Source organism: Uloborus diversus, chromosome 5, assembly GCF_026930045.1.
Source record: "Uloborus diversus isolate 005 chromosome 5, Udiv.v.3.1, whole genome shotgun sequence".
NCBI lineage: Eukaryota > Metazoa > Arthropoda > Arachnida > Araneae > Uloboridae > Uloborus > Uloborus diversus.
Genome location: NC_072735.1, coordinates 53,326,619 through 53,344,395, shown reverse-complemented (window position 1 = coordinate 53,344,395; position 17,777 = coordinate 53,326,619). Strand labels below are relative to the sequence as shown.

Below are 17,777 nucleotides of genomic sequence, written 5' to 3'. Positions count from 1 at the left end.
ATTAAAATTTTGATTCACCTTCTAATAAGTTATCCAGGGTTCATACTATATTTGGATGAAAAAATTCCATGACTTTTCCAAGACTTTTTCATGACTTCAATGAAAATTTTCATGACTCGTTACATGAAGAGAATAGCACTATTTAATCTCAAACTTGGTAATATTTTGAAATAAGCATTAGCAAAACGTCTAGTATATGAATGCCTCAGCCTCACTAAGCACTTACTCGTAATGGAAAAAATATAAGTGCACACTTAAAAAACTAAACTATTCTTATTTGTCTTCATCATATAAATTTTCCTAAAGTAAAAATGCAGTGAAACAAATATGATGATGCTTAAATGTCTGATATTTTTTTTTAAAACAGGCAGAATGATATTGAATGGAACAAAGGTCATCACTAAGTTTCAATAAATTTGCTTCAAAAGTTACCATTTAGTGTCAACAGTGCCTTTAATCATCCACGTAACTTGACAGTATTTTGGTTCTTTAAAGTAAAGCCACATAGTTTAGTTCTTTTTATGTTTTTAAACCAGATCTTTTTTGAAAAAAACATTCAGTAATGAATCAATCTTCTGATTCAAAAGTATATTTGTTTTGTTTACAAATTTGCATATTTTCAAATGCATATAAATTAATAGGTTCAGAAATTCCAGAACATGTTTAATTCTTGACATTGAACGTAGTAGTGGGTCGCATGGATTAGTTTTGCGTGCCGTATGTTGGGATTGGGAATTACTGTTTTAGAGCATTAGAATTCCTCTATTTCTATATTCTATCGCCTGACTTAAGATCTTTATTTTCTAAAACATTCAACAAATTAAGATAAACTCTGATAAATTTAATAATAAAGTCCTTACGAGTGATGGAATCGAACTTGCATGCAATTGAATTGCTTTTTTTTTTTTTTTTTGAGTGGGCATGGCAAAACTAAGAACGTGAAATTTTGCTACTACAGAATATGAAACATAAGAAGTGTTGAAAATAACAGAAAATTCAAAATAAGTCCAGGCAATAAAATCACATCGCAAAAAATGGCAAGTGGCTGCGACAGAAGTGGATGCAATGAGATTTCAAAATTCAGATTTGATTTTTGGAACGTTCAATTTTCCACTTTCAATAGCTTTTATGTGCTATACTGTTAAATCACTCAAGATTTCTAATGCTCTTTTAGCTACTGTTCATTTCTCTATGTCCAAGACATTTTTCCATGACTTGAAATAAATTTCCATGACTTTCAATGAAAATTTCAATTTTCCATGACTTTTCCAGGTCTGAAATTCTGTTATTTTTTTTCCATGACTTTCCAGGATTTCCATGACCCGTACGAACCCTGGTTATCATACAAATCATCTCAATGCTAAAGTTATAACACCTTTTAGAAAAGCTTTAATGCATAATTTTTGGAATTCGGAAGAGCAGGGAATCGTGTTACTAATCTATCAGTGCCCAGTGTCATGTCGTTTTTCCAGTACAGCTAAATAAAAAAGATGGTGAAAAAACTCATGCCCTTTAGCATCTATGACTTAGTTTGAATGTTTTGCCCATTGTACTTTGAAAATAATTCTCTAACCTCCTGAAACATAAAAAATATTTCTCTACTAGCTTAGCTGAATAGAATAATTAAAAAATAATTGAAGTAAGAAAGTAATGTAGGAAAACACTTTTTATATCTTGCTCTTCAAAATCACCCAGGCAACTTCAAAAATTGTGAGGGGCTTAATTTTTCATTGAATAATCTAGTCTCTTTGGCGCTCTCAGTTTCAATGAGATGTCATCTGATTCCAGCTCTGTTATTCACTATTCCAGAATCAGGGCCATATACAAGGGGGGGGGGGCTTAGGGTTCACCCCCCCCCCCGAAAAGTTCGGCTTGACATTTAAATGTTTGTTTATATAAAAAAAAATTCCAAAAAATAGTGTTCCAAAACTCAAATGTCTTTCATATGTATATTGATTGCATAAAACGCTTTCATAATAGATAACCCGACGACTTGAACATTAACACAAATAGCGCAAAACGCTCCGCATGAAAGTTTTTAAACCCTCCAAAATTATTTTCTAGTTACGGCCCTGTCCACGAAAATGCAGTCTCTGGGTGTGATAACCGGTCTTATCGGTATATTGCTTGTAATTTTTCTTGCCTCAGGCTATAATTGAAACATTTTATTTTTCCTTTCCAAAATCCAGGTAATATAGAGCATTTCTAGATATTTTTTTGAAAAGTTTCAAGCTTGCTTGAAATATACATCTATGTAAAATCTATTTTCAGTTTCAATTGTAGATTGAACTATGGTAGTATGGTGCACAGATCAACTGTAGATTAAACTGTGCCTTTAATAGTCCGAAAATTAAGGGTAGCGGATTGAAGATGTTTTGATAGAGTAAAGCATTTTTCAAAAACATTCCTCAAAACAAATTGAATAAAAATTGAAACGAAAACATGCATGCTAAAAGGGAATGGACTTTTTCACTATTGAAAGAATCGTTTTGCAATAATTCTTAAAATCGTCAAATCACTGTTTTGAAGTTATCGAGAAATGTTTTTATGGTTTTAACTCTTGAAGACCACCTTGCGTCACTCCGAGATTGCATAATTATAGAGCTCCATAAAAGGAACTTGTTGATGTGGGTTTTTTTTTTCATTCAATAATCACGTGCATTTTTAAGAAGTATCCATGAAAGCATATAATGCATTGAGCAGCTGAAACGTGTTTCTAGCAGAAGAAAGCGATGAACACTCATTAAATAAATATACAGTAAAATCCCTCTAATGCGGACACTAACAGGACAATTTTTTTTTGTCCGCAATAGAGAGGTGTCCACAGGACAGGGGTTTAATAATGTTATTAGTATTGAAACTGGGGAATTAAAAATTGTCCGCATAAGAGGGGTGTCCGCCTCTGAGGGGTGTCCGTTAGGAGGGGTTTTACTGTATTCTTAAAAAATGAGCGTAAAAGTGAATGTAAAATATCAAGGAATTTGCTTATGAAAACCTTGCAGCCACACCACTTTGCACGAGCCTCTCATATTGGACAGACCATCGTTACACTGGGCACACACAAGCATGAAATATTTAGCCTATATGAGGAAATGTCTTCTTTAGTTAAAATTAACCATGGTTCTCTATCAGTTTTCTGTGTCTGAAAAGGCCAGAAAATACTTCATGAATTTCTAAGTCGTCATCCAAATAACGAAAAACACTTTTTCTAACCCGGGAATGTGTTGAGTTTCATCAAATAGTTACTGAGAACCAGCGAGATTTTTTTTATTTTTATGAACATTGATTTCCGACTTACATAAATTGAATTCACCCATTTTCTATTATTCAATTCAAAAAATTTGGGTGTGTGACCGCCCCCTTTTGACCCTCCTATTTGCCGCCGCTGGTTGTGAGAGGAAATCATTCTAAATGGAGGGATGTTTTAAGCGGAGTTCCTCAGGGATTAGTTTTAGGGCCTCTTCGGTTTATTATTTTTATGAATGACATTGATGAAAATATTTCTGGAAACATTAATTGCTTTGCTGATGATGTAAAAGTTATAGGGATTGTAGAGAATGAGGAACAAGTAAAGCAGCTTCAAGAGGATTTAGATCATATTACTAAGTGAGCAGATAGGTGGGGTATGGCAGTTAATGTAGGAAAATGTCAGGTGCTACACTTAGGTCATGGAAATAAGCGTACAAGTTATTATTTACAGGGTTCAGTCATTAGTCAGGCAGAAAACGTTAATGATCTGGGTATCTTAATAAATCAGAATTTCAAGTTTAGTCAACAGTACAGCATTGCAAGTAACAAAGCCAACAGAATGCTTAGGTTTATCAATAGACCTATTTCAAACAAATCAAAAAAGGTTCTTCTGCCATTATATAGGAGTTCAGTAAGATATCATCTGGAGCACTGTTCAGTTTTTGTCTCTATCTCAGGAAAGATATTTCTGCATTGGAAAGGGTTCAAAGAAAGGTTACTAGACTAGTAAGAGGACTTTCAGATTTAGACTATGATAACAGACTTAATAGGCTTAATATGAACAGCCTGGAGCAAAGGGCTAGAGGGGACATGATTCAGTTGTTTAAATTTATCAAAATGAAAGATGTTAACATGTTGAATTTTCTCACGGAAAGCAGGCCAAGGGGACAATGGGGTTTAAAGCTATTCAAAATTCAGGCTAACCTGGAAATTAGGAAAAATTATCTTTAGTAGGGTCGTGAGCACTTGGAACAGCTTACCGGAAGAGGTAGTAATGAGCAAGGATAGCGTTAAGAGGTCCATTGATCTTCATTGAGGACTTATAGAATGACTAGAACCAGCCTAGTTGGTCCCAGAGCCTGTTGCTCGTCGCCACATTTGTATTTGATACTTAGCAAGGTATTTTTATGTATCAAATTCTACTTCGTGTTTATACATTTCAAAATTACATCCTCGAAGTTTCTGTGCTAGTTCTGTTTACTGAACTTCAAAAGAATAAAAGATAACCAAAATTCAAGATTTTTTTGAAATTTAAAGGTTTTTTAATTAATTGAACTATTCATAGTTTTACTACAAAATGTTTATAATATTATTAAAAAAAACTAAAACATGTATATTTTGAAATAAATTTAAATTGTTAAAATTAGTTTCATGCATTTAAAAAAGTATTTTTTATTTATTTATTGTTTTTTTAATTTTTAAACAAAAATGCTAAGTAGCACCATTGCATTATTTGCTACAACTGCTGATCCCATCATGTCCCCACTCTGAAATTTTTAGGATGTATTTATTAAAACATATTTAAAAACATATATTTTTTTCAAAATTTTTAAAAAACACTAACTTTAAAACAATTTAAATTTTAAACTTTAAAATTTAAAAAAATATTAAAAATTTAAGAGAAACTAGAGGACTTGACAGAAGTTGTTCTGTTCAAACTTTGCTAAATTGAAAAATTAAAAAATTTCAATAAACCATCAAGTGTTTGAACCGTATTGTTGAAAAAAATAAGTAAAAAGAAAATGTTTTGTGCTGCTTGGTGTCAGAATGCGTACATTTATTACAACTTGATTTATCTAATGCCCACTGAACAGTTGTTTTATTAACTATTTTTTCTCCCATACTTGATGGTTTGTTCCTTCAGCCATACTCAAAGTTTGAAAAGCGTCCTCATCTTTTGTGTACAGAACTGCCCCGTTGTAATTTATCTGAACAAAAATAAAGTTTGTTTCGTCTTCAAATTCCATCATCTTTTCTTTTAATAATGTACTGATTAGTTTGATAATCCTTAAAGTATTCTTGACATCGGTGTCAAAACTCAGATGGATTTGAGCCGAGAAACAAATGTTGCTAGGTATGGTATTTTCTGATCATTTGGTTAGAAAAACCTGAAGCACCGATCCAGTCACATGGTTCAACTACGACGACAGAACACAAGTTTTGCGTGAATCTTCCAGTACTTTACTTTAAAATATATATCACCTAAAATCGGTGTTTTTAAGAGAGAGAGAGAAAAATGAAGGCTTCTCTCTCTCTCTCTTTCATTTTATATATTCTCAATTGACATATCACAGTGGGAAATTTCATTACAAAAAGAAGAGCTGGCTTTCTTATTATCCTTTGGCAACGGGTTAAATATTTATTTCAGTTCTCGCTCTAGGTTAAAATAAATATTAATCATTTGGGAGATTTTGCCATCCAATGTTTAAATTATTTGATTAATTAACAAAAATGTTTCCGATTCGATCCATCTCGTTTCGAAATCATGCTTGCCACAACTTAATTACACCCAAAAAATTTGATCAAAATCGATCCAGCCGTTTAAAAGCCTTATGGTGACAAACGTCCGCACAGAAGATTTTTATATATTAAGATATGCAAGTTGCATGTCAAATTAAAGCTCATGCAATTCTCTTTAAAATGAGCTGTTAAGCAACTGTATTGACCCCATAGAACTAAAATTGTAGCATTTTTAATCACAACAGATGAGTAAAAAAACGTGAGTTTTTACACATTTAAAAAATTAATAACTCATTAACCAAAAAAGATAGTCAAACAGTATAATCCCTGAAATTTTCATGAAAATCTGAGATGGTAAATTTGAAAATAATTTTTTTTGGTTGATTTGACATGGAATGACCCTTACATTGTAGTTCTTTTCAAACAGTCTCTCCCAAATATGCTTCTTAGAACTCTCTAGAAGAGTTATATACAAAATAAAAATAAAAAAAACTTGAACAGCATAACTAATCATTAGGAATTTTTTTTTATAAGGCACTTCTGTAATTCTGCATCTGACACCAAATTACCTGAAAGTTAATAGATTGAAAAACTGAATGGATATTTTCAAACAATTAGAAACAATTTTTTCCCTTCAGCTTAGTTTTGGGGATTGGAATACTTTAACCTTTATCTAACTGGCTCATCTACAGGATTAAAAAAAAAGGTTCTTTTCTCGCAACTATACAACCAAACAACCCTTCTTACCCTACACTAGATAGCCTTATACAATGCAAATGAGTATTTTTAACTTCAATTTCGAATCACTCAACAAAAACAAATTTAAGATTTAAAAAAATGACAGTAAAATATAGCCAAAAACAAGCTGATGTGTGCATTACATGACTTCCTTTTACTCAAATTTAATGTCATTTCTCCATTACTGGCAATTTTAATGTGATTCAATAATTTGAGCTCTAAATACAAGCCACAGTGGCCAAATTAAAATCAGATTTAAAAAAAAAAATCCGCCAAATTTGTCGCCAAGTTGACGACCAAAAGACTGGCAATATATCGCCAAGTGTCTGCCAAATTATAACACCATTTGAAATTACATCGAAATTAACAAAGATTTCCCCCAAAAAAGAGGCAAAAGACGCCTTTAGAAACATCTAAATGCAACCAAAAGATGAGGTGCTACACCCCACTAGGAGTCTAGGTACCAAATTTCAACTTTCTCCAACGTACCGTTCTTCAGTTATGCGACATACATACGCACATCTGCACATACAGATGTCACGAGAAAATTCGTTGTAATTAACTCGGTAATCGTTAAAATAGATATTTCGCGTGTCAATACGTTCTTAGGCTACGTGAGGTCGAGTCGAAAAAAAAATCAACATTCATTCGGGGGTGAGTAAAATGGAAATTAAAGTCGATTTTTGAGTGAAAATTTTTTTGCGAATATTTCTTTTTTTGTAAAAGGAAATAAAAAAGGGAAATAAAAATTAATTATTATGCTTCATTGTTTAATCACATGCCTGAAATATTGTAAGATAATAAACTGAAAAGAGTGAACAGTGTTAGAGATCCTTTAAAAAAGTAAATGGTCCTGCGGACCAGTAACGATGAAGATATACTGCTCCACAAACAATAGGGGGAGGTGGGGTACGTTCGACCGGTCTCAATTATTTTAATACTATTAATATTTTTTATTTTATTTTATGAACAACAAATTGCACCCACGGTCCTATAAATCCTATAATAAAATCATGTGGTACAGTTAAACCGAACAAATTTTATTCCAGAAAGTGTTATTTCAGTTGTCTTAAGTCAGGGGTGCCGAATTGGAAAAATTATTGGGGGTGCCGGATGTCACCAGAGACTACGGAATGTGTTAAAGCACAGAGCTGCCCCCCCCCCCCCGAAAAAAATTCAGATTTTTGTGCCTTGAAAATGCCAATTTACATATTTTCTGGTGTGTATAATTTATACAAACAAACAATATGTGACATGGCGTTTTCAAAGTAAAACAATATAAAAATTGGTACACAAATTTTCTGCTGCAATTAGATCATGTCACTTGCCTTAAGTGAGGGACAATTTTACAGTTCCATTTTGTGGAGAGCCGTGCCTGCCATAGCTAGGCTACGGCACTATACAAGGTAGTGCACTTGACTGGCATGGAAAGGCACTCCCATGCAACGATTTATAACAACTATTGTGGGGAGGGTGCCATAACAGGGGCCTTGCCAGGGGAAATTTTCTGAATTTGAGATAAAAAATAGTGAGTTTTAAAGTTTTTTAAGCATTTTAGAGTCATATGATAAACATTAGAACCCCAAAACCTCGACTCTTAGTAAATCGACATTCTGAGAAACTTGACAAGTTGACACATTTATTGGCTTTGAAAAAAAAAACACGCATGGTATTTTCGTAAAAAGCTAATTTAATTTACAGTAATAATTATGCTTTTAGTCTATTACAGATCAGTGAATAAAAAGCTCTGAAAAGATTGAAATGATATTTAAAATAAATTTAAGCTATCATTAAAAGAATAAAGCATAAAAGATTGCTGCTGCACTTTGATTACTATAAGTGAAATAACTAATTTAAGCTTGATTTGAATTAGGCTCAGAGTTCATTAAATAAAAACGATGTCTCAAAATTAATGCTTTAATAGAGTTAAAAAAGTTGATACAGAGAGATTACTTAATTAACTCTAATAATTGAAGAAAACTATCACGCCTTCCATTTAATCAGGGTTCATACCCTTTAGGCAGAAAAAAATTCAAGCACTTTTCAAGTACTTTTCAAGGTAAAAAATTTTGTTTTCAAGGCAATATCATAAATTTGTACTAAAAATATTGTATGCAGATTTCATTTACTACAAACACATGGAAATAAGGCAATAATACAAAAAAGTATAGGAAAACAAAATTGCTTTTTCTACAGAGACGCTTTGATGAAAGATCTACTGCGTTGAAAGTTTATCTGAAAATGTTTGAAAAGTATAAAAAGAGGTTTAATTTTGAGGTTTTTCAAAGGTTGCAGCAGTCAGAGGTTGGTAGATTTTCTAGTATCAGCAAATTAATACTTAAAAAAAAACCTTTCACAAGTGCTTTTAACTTTTATGGGAAGAAACTAAAATACCCAAGTTCAATGGCATTGCCAGAGATGAGTTTTTGAAGTCACTCCCCCCCCACCCCCCGGTTTGAACATTTATTTCCAATATCTATACAGTGGTACAATATAAGGGCGGTTAGGACAAAAACACTACCCAGAAAGTTATTTCAGTTTGCACTACTAAGTTCTAAGGGGGCCCCATCACTTCTAATGCCTATGGGCTTCCGAATCCTTAATCCGGCCTTGCTTGCAATAGACAATAAATGTGCAAGTTGAGATTTATAGAGCCATATTTCGAAATTGAAAAGATTCACAAGAAGTTGACATATATTATGACAAAAGTAGTTGGGAAAAAAAGGGTTATTGTTGAAATTAGAATTTAAATTTAGAAAGGCAATAATATTCAGGTGTAATTGTGATTTGTGAATTCATAAAAAATCACCTGAAAGTTTCAGAGAGCAAAGGGGGGGGGGCGAGGGGGGAATATTTTTTAAAACTAAGACCCCTGTTACTTGAATATACATATGTACAACAATAACTTTTGCTTTGCATACAGTTCATAAAATAGTTTATTAAGTCAAAATATTCTGCATAGAAATACCATGCCCAGGGCCTGTTGATAACCAGCAACAGGCACTGGGCCTAGCTAGGCTGGTACTGGTCAATTTATTAGATCCAAATGAAGATGAATGACCCTCCTTAAGCTATTTACCCCTTTGCTGATTAAAGCCTCTTTCAGTAAGCTCCAAGCAGTGGCGTACCAAAACGGATGGGGGCCTGGGGCGCTACTCGAAATGGGGGCCTATCTGGTATTGAAACTGAAGTTTCTCAAACTATGTGTACGTACCATATATTACAGTAATTACTTTAAGTAGTACATTTTTACATATTTCAGGTAGTGTTGGTTTGATTTCGGGCACTATTGTAAATACCACAGTAAAACACATGGTTTTCAGTGAAATTAAGTAAATACTATATTTTTAATAAAATTGTGCTCTGTCAGAAAATATCAAAAACAGAAAAAAGTCTTAAAATTATATTGTATCTTAAAAATTTATTGCATCTGAACATCCAAGTATATATTTAAAAATCAATTGAATTTTGCAATTCTTCATTACAAAATTCAATTAGTACTCATGAATTGAAATATTTTTTTAAAATATTAGTAACTACATTTTACTGACCTTTTATGCATGTGTAGAAATGAGGGCATTCAAAATATAGAACCGATTTCTAAAGCGAAGAGCGTAATTTCCCCTGATTATCGGACAAAGCGCTAGGAACTATTTCTTTCGCTTGGCCGCAGCTCATTTCTCCACAGTCAAGTAAGCTTGCAATCCGGTATAGAATGGATGGGAGGAGGTATATGCAGTCAAGGTCAAAAGTCCCGAAGGATTGACCAATTAAACAGTTTTATGCTGTCGAAAGGGGCATAGCAAAAAGGAAATCCCCTTTGCTTGAGTCAGAAGGGGTCCGTCCGATTGGCTCTTAAAAGTTATATATATAGCTTCGGGCAGAAGACGAAACTTAAAACAACAGAAGTGCAGCTGGTAAAAAAAAAAAAAAAATTATCTGGCTGATTCTTCCAACGCCACAAAGGATAGACAACTGCTAATTAATGAATGGATTTTCTTGGTTATATGTTTGAATTTGGTTTCAAAAATAGTGTATGAATTAAGACTAGACCGTCGTAGTCTTAATACACAAAACAAAACATAAAACAGATATTTTAGCTGTATACTGTAATGATCAAAAATTATAAACGTGCATCTGTTATGCATTCGTTTTTTTTTTTTTAATTATTAATTGTTTGAAAAAAAAAAATGCATAAAACTTTGCTGAAAGCACTTAACTAAATAAAAGCTAACGATTTTTATAGATTTGGTTAATTTAAAAATTTGGAGCCCTCATTAAATTCGTGGCCCAAGCGCTCATGTGCCTTTGTACACTACGACGGGTCACTGTGAAAAAAAAGTCATATTTAACAAAATTTATGGTATATACTCGCATATATGTAGGCAAACGATTAATATTTCTAATCATGATGTATATGACAGGTCTATTGGAAAAAAATAAGTTACAATTTCGGGGCCTATGTCAAAGCGGGGCCTGTGGGACATAATTTGCCCTCTCTTTGTTTAGGCAAGAGGGACTGAGAAAATATTCACTCTACATAAAAAGACAACTTTTTATTTATCTAAACCATGACATAAGGCACGTCTGGCGAAAAAGAAAATGAATTAAAATTTTGGGGACTGTGTCAAAGCGGAGCCTGGGTATCATAAACCCTCCATTGATCCCGAAGAGGAGTCACTGTGAACAAATATTTGTTCTTAAAAAAAATTATGATTTATTAAGCCAACTTGTTTAAGCATTCAAACCAAGATCCAAGATATGCGACAATATTGGTGAAAACCAAAAATTGAAAATTAGGGGCCTATGTCAAAGCGGGGCCTGGGGCGGACCGCCCCCTCCGCCCCCCCCTTCGGTACGCCACTGGCTCCAAGTATCCACAACCTTAATAAAGTAGTAACTTTGAACATTTGAGGAAAAGGGGAAAATTGGAGATATAGGGAGGTAAAAGCATAAAAACGAACACTATTGAATTTCAAGTGAATAATCATAACACAACCACCCCTGTTATACACCTTATTTATTTTAGCAGACATAAAAAAATGATGTACTTATAAATAAAATTATATAAATCAACTTTATATTTAAAATACAAACTTTAAGTTAATTTGTTAGATGCTCAAATACTGAAATTTAAATTTTTTTTAAAAAAATCTGTTATGACCAAAAATTAGGTAAAGATAATCATTCAAAATTTCAAAAATAAATAAGCAAATAATTAAACAAGACCAAGATAATAAATTTTTATTAACTCTTTAGTTATTAAAAGAAAAAATAAAATAAGCTAATCTGATGTAGCAGTACCAAAATAACTACTAATTGCCAAAAATATAAAAATATTTACAAAATGCAAAAGGATTGAGATCTCAAACAAGGGAAGCAAATTTTCGCGAATTAAGTTTAATGTTGTCATGTTTCCCATAAAATAAACTTATATTTTACTGAAATTAAACATAAAATATGCTAATCTACGGTAGCAAATATGAAAATAACATCCGGTTAGTGAATATGTTTAAATATTTGCAAGATGCAAAAAGATTGAAATTTCAAACACGAGAAGCAATTTTTCGCAAAGTCTGAGTTCGTTCGACGTGGCATGTTTCCCATGAAATAAATTTATTTGTTTTTGATTAAAATTAATCAAAAAATATACTAATCTAAGGTAGCATACGCGAAACTAACATTTGATTAGCCAAAATATGTAAATATTTGCATGATGCAAAAAGATTGAAATTTCAAACACAACAGCAATTTTCCGCGAAACCCGAGTAAGTTCAATGTTGTCATGGTTTCCAAATTAATTACTTTGTTAATTAATGAAATTAAACAAAAAATAAACTAATCTAAGGTACCATATGTCAAAATATCTTTCGGTTGTAAAAAACATCAAAATATTTACAAGATGCAAAAGGATTGAAATCCCAAACACGGAAGCAATTTTTCGCGATGTTGCATACTGAACACATGTTCAGAAAATTGCATTGGTGAAATACTTTTTTAAAAATTCTAAGCACAATTCGTTGATTTTTGAGAGAATTTAAGCACTAAGAAACTTTTTCAAGGTTTTAAAACTTTTTCAAGGTTTTCAAGCACTTGAAAATGAACTTTTTTTTTTCAAGCACTTTTCAAGGTTTTTCAAGGGCGTACGAACCCTGTTAATGTACAAATCAAACCCTGATATATTTTTTCCAGATCAGCAACACCAAGATGAGAGCGCCGCCGGCGACAGACTTCACCCAAAGGTTCGCGCACTGGGACAAATTCTATGAGTGCTCTCAGCACCGTAACACTATCATCATTCACACCACTCATTTTCAATTAACCTGCTTACTACCGCAATAGTTATTTGTTTTAATTCATTACTGAATGTATTTTACAATGTAACTATCATCAAACAAGGAAAGTAAAAAATACCAACATAATTTTGTGATTTTAGAAACCATAATGTGACAAATAATGTTCTTAAATTATTGAGTTGGGTTCTGCCCCCAAAACAAACTATTGAGGGGGCTCGGGCCCCCTCAAACCCTATGGAGTTGGCGCCACTGTCTTAAGTAATTTTCAAAAAACTAACTTGATTTTTTTTAATGATTTTCATCAAGATTTCGGGAAAAAAATTGAACTCCTTTCTTAAAATAAGTTATTTTAGTTCATAATAATCGGTAATTTTTTTTGACTTTTTGTCAAAAAGAAAAAGAATTATGACATTTATGACTTTTTCAGACCAAGAAGGTTGGTGCACTCTTTGTGGGGCACATTGGACCGGACCAAACTACCCCACATAATTTCAAAACTTGTTTGTTCTCTTAAATCTTAATAATTATAACACTATTATTTTAAGTGATTATACATTCATTTCATGTTACACATGTTTCAAAATAATAATAAAAACTTAGGGCAAAAAAAGCAAAGATAATTATTTAACAAAAATTACTAAATTAATTTTACCAAAAGATTAATTTTATATCTGCACTTCTTCACAATTTATAGTTTCAAATATGCTTCTAAAATTTTCCAGACAGTTGTTTTCTAAGAGTAAAATATGCAATGCAACGTATTAAACAAAATTTTTTTTGCAAAAGAAGCATTCTACATAGAAACAAAACATAAATGATTAAAGGAATAAAAAAAAGTATACTTTTGCTTATTATTATCTAATATTATTTTTTTATTAGCTTTTAAAATATAAAGATATGCTAACTTAAAGCAGTCTATTTTATTGTACTTTTTCTTTGAAATATATGGTATTAGTATGATTCCTTCCTTTTTGGAGTTTTTTTTTATGCAATGCAATGAAGAAAAAAAAAGCTTTTTCTCCCTAGCACAGGGGGTTCCAATCTGTGGGTCACGATCCCCAAGGGGTTCGCAAAGCATTTCTTAGGAGGTTGTGACATTATCCCTAAACTAAAAAAATACATCATTAGATAATTTAAAAATTAAAATACTCAGGGAAAAATAGCATCAGTTTGGAGTCTCAAGCATCAATACTTGAGTGCAGTGGCAAATTCAGGAGAGGAACTGTGGGGCTGTACCCCCCCCCCCCTACTAGATCGCCAACATCCTTTAAGATTATCTTGAATTTTGGTTTAGGGACTTCAATATCTAAAAATTTCCGCGAAAGAGTGCCGAATTTTTCTCCCTCCAACATCATCTAAAATTTTGTTTTTGGAACTTCAATTCCCAATAATTTCTTTGAGAGATTTTCTTCACCCCAATCTTTATCCTGAAAAATATCCTGTAGTAATTGCGTTTTTAGGACTTAATTTTGGAAATATTCCGGGGAAGAGCCCCAAACAACATCTTGTCCCCCAACTTCATCTAAAATAGCCAAGAAATGGGTTTATAGGATTTTGGTTTTGAAAACCATTCTAGGGGAGCGCCTACTGCCCCCCTTCACATCATTAAACACCATATAAATGTTCGCTTTTAGGCCTTAAATTCCTTTAAAAAATTCCGGGTGAGGGTCTCCGAACATTTCTTTTTGTTATGAAAGATAACTTACTATTTGTGTTTTTTGGACTTAAATTTCGAAAATTTTCCGCGGGAATACCCCCAATTCTTTTTCCCTCCATGTCATAAAAACTCTTCTAAAATATCGTTTTTGGAACTTCAATTCCAAAAAAACTCTGGAGGAGAGGCCCCAAATCCAAACCTTCTTCCTAATGTTAGCAAAGATGGCCTATAATTGTATTTTTAGGATCTCAAATTCAAAACACTTCCGAGAAAGGTAGCACAAACGGTCTACAACTGCGCTTTTTTAGGGCATTTGATTTTTATGTTTAAAAAATTAGAGAATTCTCCTCCCCCTCTCCTATGGAGAAAAATTATATAAAACATGATCTTTAGGTTTTCAATTTCTAGAAATTTCAGAGGCAGTCTTTTAGCTTGAACTGTTATAAAAATCTCTGAACCTCTCCTCCTTCTCCCAGTGGCGGATCCAGCCGATTGCTTTGGGAGGGGCCATCCGAAATTTTTGAACAAACTCCCCAGAGCCAAATTTAGCTCCATGCCGCCCCTAGGCAAATTTGAAATCTGCCACCCCCCCCTAAAAGAAGCAAAATATCCTTGACTCAAAGAAACGTAAAAAAGTGTATCCCAGATTCAAACTGTCCAACTTATGAAGAAATGATGGCGTTTCACATTCTGAGGGGCCCCAATGAAATGGCACAGTGATCTCCCAAAAAAATTTTTAATCGGCAAATTTTGCTGACGATTCGGCAAATACCGTGATTGAAAAACGTTTGACTTTCATAAGATGTGTGAAAGTAATCATTATTAAATTACAAGAAAAAATTGCCTCTGTGGAAAATGAAAGAATGCTAATATTTTACTTTCAAGAATAACAACTTAATTAAAAAAATGTGTATTATAATAGCAAATTTGCCGCCCCTGAAAAGCTTGCCGCCCTAGGCAACTGCCTACTCTGCCTATTGGGAAATTGGGCCCTGATAACTCCCCAGAAAATTTATTAAAATGAAGTTTCAAAAACTCAATTTTCGGGGTATTGAGACATTAGATGAGGGGGTGGATTTAGGAATCTCCCTCGAAAATGTTTCAAAATTTAAATTTCCGAGTAATTTTTGAAAATTAAGAAATTAAAAATGCATTTTGTCTATTTTTGATGATGTACGGAGAAAGGTCAGGTTTTGGGCGCTGGTCCCAAAATACTTTTTCAAAATAAAGCTTAGAAAACAAAATATTCTGTCATTATACATTGAGAAGTTAGAAGAGGAGGGGTGCTCTTCTAGCTTTTCAGCCTAAAAATGCCCCTTTAGGTAATGTTTGCTTACATTTAAGGAAGTGTGAAGGTGCTTAGAATCCTTCCTTCCTGAAAATATTTTGCCTCTGAGGCTCTAAAAATTCGATTTTTAACTATATTTATACATATTTTAGAACGGGATGGAAGATTCGTGAGCTCCTTCAAAAAACCAATTCCCTTCCAAAACCCCTTCAAAAAAATGCAATTTTTTGCTACATTTCAAGTTTCAAGGCATTTGTGAAAGGGCATGGGAAAAGGGAGTTCTCCTCCTAGTTTTGAAATCAAAGCCATAAAAATGAAAAGTTAGGCTCTGTTTGGTCTTGTGAACAATAGGTATACTCTGAGAACCGCGGCATTTAGAGATCGTCCAAGTGTCTGTAGTTGGAATCAAGAAATGATGTAAAAGATGAAGAAAAATTTTGGAAATAAAAGTTTTGAGGATAGGGATATCTCCCAATTAAGGCCTATACTTCTTTTTCAGTAAAATACATGTGTTAAATTTTGTTATCTTCTCATAATATTTTTTTCCTTTAAAAAAATTCCTACAATCACAATGCTTTGGGAGGGGCCATGGCCCCCCTCTAGATCTGCCCCTGCCTTCTCCAAACGTCACCAGATTTCGTGTAAACTGCAATATTAGAATTTTGATTTCAAACAGTTTCCGGGTTAGGACCTTTGTGTATATTAAAATTACGACTATAGGGTTCATATTGTTAATTCTTTTTTTCCACTTTTATAACGCAATTCTCTTAATTTGATTGCTCATATGCTATAAATAACTCAACACCTCTTCAACAGGGTTCATACACTTGTGGTTAAAATAAATTCCCTAGGTTTTCCAGGTTGTTTTTTACAAAATTCCAGGTTACTCCCTTCATTCAAAATTAAATTTAAATAGCAATATTTTCAGAACAATTAAAATTGTTTAAAGTAGCAATGTGGAAGAACAAAAACTTTTCCCCTAAGATTAAAAAAAAAAAAGATTTTGCTTTTTTTTTTTCTTTCTTTTCTTTCTCAAAATTTTAAGTTTTTTAAAAACTTTGTTCAAAATTGTTTCAATTGGCTTACTAATTTTTGAAAGCAAAGTACTTTCAACTTATTTTGGGGTTTCTTTGATGTCACCTGTCATGCGTAATATCAGCGTTTTGCTGCACAATCTTTTCGCATCCACTTTTGTTTTACAATACTTCTTTTTATTTTCTTATTAGTATATAACATAAAGCATATTGAGCAACATACAAAGCTATTTTTCAGTATAAATATGATTAACTTGTTACATCAATCGGCATACCATATAATGCATTTTTTTAAAAAAAATCAATATCCGCCGATCATAGGCAAATGCCAATAATCTTTTATTTCTTTTGCATATTAAAGGATGCGTACATTAAAAGTTTTCTTTTTTAGAAAATAATTAATTTTTAAAAATTCATAACTTGTTGCACATTTTAGGTTACTCTTTCAATAGTTTACACTGCGATAAACATCCAATTCTGTTTTTTGGAAGTTTACAAGTGCTTCCATCGTGCAAATGACCAAAGTGACAACTAAGTGAAAAATTTAAGATAATAAGTAGATTTTTGAATTTGTAGGATAAAAGTACAGTGAAACTTCGATAACTCGAAGTTGCAGGGAACGCGAAAAAAATTCGAGTTATCGAAAATTCGACTAATCGAAAACAAAACCAAAACTATAAGGGAAAAAGAAAATGATACCACTAAAACTCAAAAAATTTATAACATGCTCAAAAAAGTGATAAAATAATGTACCAGTGATAGTATATACATACATGACATAATTAACATATAATTGTAAAAATTAAAGAATTTATTTAGGTTGAAAAACAAATTTAAATTTGTATGCATAATGAACAACTTTTGAACTTACCAAAAAAGACATAGGTATCATTATTTTAAAAAATCTGTAATCAAACATTGCTTTGCGCGGATATTTGTTCTTTCACTAAATAATCTTCGGATACTTTTAATGCGTCAAAGAGAGAGTCTGGAACATTCGGACGCGATTCTACAAAAACGCGCAATATATCTGCTGCTCGTTTTGCATCTTGAAT

The 17,777-nt window shown here is 32.6% G+C and overlaps 1 protein-coding gene across 1 annotated transcript in view; it reads right to left on the bottom strand.

Annotated features, from left to right (window-relative positions):
• LOC129222171 (uncharacterized) overlaps positions 1–17,777 on the bottom strand; it is a 60,816-nt gene that overhangs the window by 34,482 nt on the left and 8,557 nt on the right. The window lies entirely within an intron of this gene.